Source organism: Sinocyclocheilus anshuiensis, unplaced genomic scaffold (assembly GCF_001515605.1).
Source record: "Sinocyclocheilus anshuiensis isolate Anshui unplaced genomic scaffold, SAMN03320099.WGS_v1.1 scaffold447, whole genome shotgun sequence".
NCBI lineage: Eukaryota > Metazoa > Chordata > Actinopteri > Cypriniformes > Cyprinidae > Sinocyclocheilus > Sinocyclocheilus anshuiensis.
The window spans coordinates 4131687-4137223 of record NW_015552615.1 but is presented as its reverse complement, the minus strand read 5'-3'; the positions used below and the strand labels follow the sequence as shown (position 1 = coordinate 4137223).

At 38.8% G+C, this 5537-nt stretch overlaps 1 protein-coding gene across 7 annotated transcripts in view; it reads right to left on the bottom strand.

Moving 5' to 3' along the window:
- LOC107666096 (RNA-binding protein Raly-like) overlaps positions 1-5537 on the bottom strand; it is an 83723-nt gene that overhangs the window by 43707 nt on the left and 34479 nt on the right. The window lies entirely within an intron of this gene.

The window sequence follows — 5537 nt, the reverse complement described above, 5'->3', positions numbered from 1 at the left end:
AAAATTTTTTTTGGGGGGGGGGGGGGGGGGTTGTAACCAAATGTCTTGACTTGTGATAATGGTACAGTAGTTTTGGGTGGAAAAAAAAAGAAAATGGCCACATTCTAGTCAGTCATTGTATGCTAGTCATAAAAATTAAATGGTCAGATTTGTCTAATAAAGGAATTTTAACCTTTACAGGCCCATGGGCCAATTCATTAAAATGGAAACAAAAACGTAATTTAAAAAATGTACAATTTCTGTGTATATATGAACCCAACAGACTCCCTCCCGTAAGGAAAATAATAAAATAAAATAAATAATTTGTGTGATGTAATTTTAAAATGTCTTAGCATTTGGTATGTTAAATGGTTAAATGTAAAAGTCTGATATAAATTTCCTGCTTGTGTATGGTGTATGGTCAGCGCATTGTTTAACTGCACAGCAGATGCTACAGATGGTGGTTATTCAAGTACAGACTCTATTAATTCAATACTAATTTAAAGAACCCGTTTTGCCTCACGGACAATTTAGATTATAATAAACAGATCCGAATGGAGGAACAAATGCACTTGCATTTTCTTTTCGACACGTTGAATACAGATCTTTCATAAATAATTACATTTACCCAAAAGCTTTGGCATTAGTCACCGTTAATAACACTTACAGCATCAGCAGTAATCAATTAGAGCAAACATGACCATCGGAGGGCTCAATGAACTATTTAATCACCTCTGTCAATACACTGACCTTGCTTAATCGCAAAAGGAAATCCATATTGTTTAACTACGATTTTAAGTTGCATCCCATTTGCCCACAATAAATGTCAAAGCCTTTTATTCAAAGCGAGCGTATCACAATCCTTGCTTCAAAAGTTCATGGCTAAATTCAGGCGCAAAACCACACGAATGATTATCCACTCAATTATCTTTCTCTCCGTTTGAACTCAGTTGAACACTGATCCACCCGCAATAGGAAATAACAGGGTATTCATAATACACAGAGCAAAAGCTGCGGTGGTTGTTTAGAGAGGGGGAGCGGTAGAAATGGTTCAAGTGAAGCGTGTCTGATTTGCAACACTGCATTGATTTGGTTGCGGTGCCATACGGCCATAATGCCGCAGTCATTCTGATAGCTTGCAAATCATCACTATAATTACTTCTCGCCAAATCCAGATGAAGATCCTTATTAATTATCTTAATCACAGCATATCAGAGTCAGATGAACCCACGGCGTCAGAATGTGAATCGATGCGTGATGACATTGAAAGGGCAGCGACGTCAGATACTTTCTGATAATTATGCACGGACAGGGATCCGATGACAAAACAAATCAGTTAGGTTCATCTCTGAAGTAGAACCGGCATTGGGATTATGTAAATGTATTGTGGAACTGTGACGAGAAAATGGGTTAAAAATCACACGTTTGTGGAACGGAAAACTCACACTTCCCTTCCACTTACTGTTAACCATCACCTTACTATTAAACTCGGTAACAGTTTAGAATATTTATATTCAAAGCATGTTTGAATATGAACCACATTTTTGGTCCTTGGAGGGACATAAGTCCCTTATTCATATCACATCTTTACGTACGCCTGTGATTCTTTGCAGAATCTTAATGAGCTGTTTGAAGTGTTAAACTATCAAACTGTGTAACCACCACCTTCCCTAGTGACTTCTTGGCCTCAGCGGTATGTAAATGAATCCAAACACATTTAATAATTAACATGGAACAGTTTGTCACCATATTACATTCATATTTCAACTTTAAAAATGAGGGCACCTTGTTTTATAGTATAGTATGTGATCAAAAATACAATGGAGAAGAATGGTGAAAAGGGAAGGTGATCCTCTGCCATTTTTAATAAAACATCACCCTGCTGTTCCTCTACACAGCAATAATAATATAAGTTAATTGATGTTGATCAGTTACAAAATATTATTACTTGCCTATAAGGCCCTTAATGGGTTAGCTCCTGCGTACCTAACTAGTCTTCTACCACGCTACAATCCATCACGCTCCCTAAGGTCGCAAAACTCTGGACTTTTGGTAGTACCTAGGATAGCAAAGTCAACTAAAGGAGGTAGAGCTTTTTCACATTTGGCTCCCAAACTCTGGAATAGCCTTCCTGATAACGTTCGGGGTTCAGACACACTCTCTCTGTTTAAATCTAGATTAAAGACACATCTCTTTGGCCAAGCATTCAAATAATGCATCTCATAATCTTTTACTGCAGTTATATCTGATCAAATGCACATTATTATTCTTTAGTTTGGGTTAAACAAATCAATTTTGCTTGGTTGGAACAGCAGCTACGCTAATTATGTTTCTATTTGTTTCTCTGTTTTTTGCCACGGGATTGACATCCCGTGGTAACTAGGATTTACACAAGCTTCAGTCTGGATCCAGAACACCTGAGAAGAGATGATGCCAACCCCTCAGAGGACCTCAGATGATGCCAACCCTGAAACAACATACAGAACTACCACATTTTGCTATAAGTTTGATTGCATCATATAATAATTGCTGTTAATAGTGTTCATCGTCTGTTTTATTACGTCTTAAATTGATTTTTCCGTACTGCTGGTTCGTCTGGTCAGAGGAGAACTGGCCCCCCGACTGAGCCTGGTTTCTCCCAAGGTTTTTTCTCCATTCTGTCACCGATGGAGTTTTGGTTCCTTGCCGCTGTCGCCTCTAGCTTGCTTAGTTGGGGACACTTCATTTCCAGCGATACCGTTGACTTGATTGCAAAGATACTATTTAAACTGAGCTGGATGTTGACATCACTGAATTCAATGATGAACTGTCTTTAACTGAAAAATTAGTGTTTACTATTGTCATTTTGCATTATTGACACACTATTTTCCTAATTAATGCTGTTCAGTTGCTTTGACACAATCTGTATTGTTAAAAGCGCTATATAAATAAAGGTGACTTGACTTGACTTGACATGTTAAGCAAGGCAATCATTCTCCTAGTATGTGACCCTACAGAATGGAAAAATATTGACCAACTGCATAGTCAACATAATTTTTTCCTTAAAGCAGCACAAGGAAAAAAAGCGATTCATGAATAAATCATTTACAGTGGTATTCTGTATCAAGTGTTCTGGGCAATAGCTGCAGTTTTTCCAAATCAAAGGCTGACAGCCGGCAGTCTGTGAGGTTCTCGGATTGCTGGCAGGAGATGCTGAGGAACAATGGGGCATCCCAGGGAACTGCTCTGTTCATGCTTTACATTATAGATGTCCAGTACAACACCAACTCATGCAACCTGCAGAAATCTTCTGATGAATTCCCGCTGCACTGACACTGCTGTTGATTTTGAATACAATAATGTGGTGCAGTAATATTGTAGTATTTCTGTTAAAATGCAGTTATATTGTTAAATATTATCACAGTTTAAAATAACCAAACTACAAGTTTGCTAATAAGTTTTCTATTGAAGCTTGTTTGGGATAAAAAAAAAATTAAAAAGGTAATTGTGACATTTTATCTCACAAATCTGACTTTTTTCACAATTGCAAGATATAAATGCAGAATTGCGAGATACAAACGGACAATTCTGAGAAAAAAGTCAGAATTGCGCAGCTGTGGAAAACATGCAATTCTGAGAAATCCAGTTTGTGAAGATATAAATTTGCAAAAAAAAAAGTCAAAAGAACTATGACATGTAAACTCAGAATTGGGAGAATAAAAATGTCAAAATGGTGAAATGTAAACTCAGAATTCTGAGAAAAAAAAAGTCAGAATTGTGAAATGTAAACAGAATTCAGAGAAAAAAATTGAGAATTGCAAAATGTAAATAGAATATTGAGGAAAAAAAATCATCATACCGAGTTTAATCTTGCAATTCTGACTTTTTTCTCAGAATTATCAGTCCCTTGTACCAAATGTTTCCTCTTTAGCTGTGTCATCTCAGATCTGTCTAAGTCTGAGTGGGCTGAGATGTAGACATCTTTAGAGGCAGAATGTGCCCTCCGCATGTTGAACACTGAGCCAACTTACCATTCACTCTACAAACAGATGTATAAGACTGAGGGGCTGAGAAACACCCCGTGGTATTCATTAGTCAAGAGTAGGGCTGCACGATTAATCGCATGCGATATTTAACGCGCATCTTGTCAGTATTCGCGCGATTTTTTGCGCAGCTCGTCAGTGAACAACGGCTCTGTGTAGTTAATGCTGCTCAATGTGAAAGCACGCAGGTGATGGAGATTTACCGCTGATTACAGAACCGGCTTTCTGACAAGATGCGCGTTAAATATCGCATGCGATTAATCGTGCAGCCCTAGTCAAGAGCTGATCCTGCTTCACTGTACAGCAGCGCTCAGGGTAAGCCAATGCTAATGCGGCAGGACCTTCCAGGATATATGGCATGTGGTCAGATCGGGTGAATAACATACCCCTCCTATTACATTCTCCTCCTCTCCCTGTCCTTCAACTTAGGACCAGCCATGAAATCATGTCCACATTGTAACCCCTGCACTATGGAAAATCTTGCGAGATTTACATGCAACATTAACAATAACATTAAAAAAGTAGCATCACTATAAAATAACAAGATAATTTATAAAAGAAGCTGCTGGATGCATGATTCCGCAACAACACAGTATAGTGTGAAAATGTTGACATATCCAGGTGAAAACGTAAAGCGAAGAGTCTGATTTAACCTGCCAATTGTCTCTCAGGGGAGCAGAGAAGTCAAGAGAGCAGTCAGTAGAAAGACTAGCCTCTTGAATTTATCAAGCCATGAATCAATGGTTCTTCAGTCTCTAGCTACTTGTTGCAGAGATCAAACCACCTTTTGAGGTCTCTGGAAATAGAGGCGGGGAACACTCAACAACCCCAACCTTAACACGGATACACACGCGCGTCATCACACAGGAGTGTGTCCACCCCCGATGATACCATGTCCTCCTGTGATAATTTACTCCTACCTGCATCGGGGATAGATTAATTAGGCCTGCAGAGAGCTCTGGCACTGCGTACAATCATTTACAAGAGGCTGAAGGGGTCTTACCATTTCAAACTAATTGGCACAACAATCAAGAGTGCTTTTTAGCGGAGTTAAGAAAAAACGCAGAAGGCTGATAAATGGAGAGAAAAAAACATGGAAGGTTGATAAATGAATAGAGACAAAGAAAGGACGTTTCAAGAAAAAGAGATACTAAGTTTCAATAAGATACGTATAGTGTAATAAGAAAGAGTAGTATCAATAAGAATCCCTCTCTGAAATCAACCCTCTACATTGCGAGTAAATCACTCGCATATGCGACTAAATCTTCACTCTGGGCGATTAAATGATGTCTAATATTAGCCAATGGCTAATAAATTCTCCGATGTTACTCGCCAGTGTGTGAGTTGGAGGCTAAGTATAAGTTTAGCACAGATATATTTTTACTCGCTGAACACTCTCTGACTCAAGCGATCTGTGCTATTTTTCAGTTCATATGAATGGATGTGCAACGCACCTGTATTTGACGTACCGTGAACTCTAGTGTGAAGGCGCACGACTCGCCGTCGCTTTGTCTCACACACACGCAGAGAGAGAGA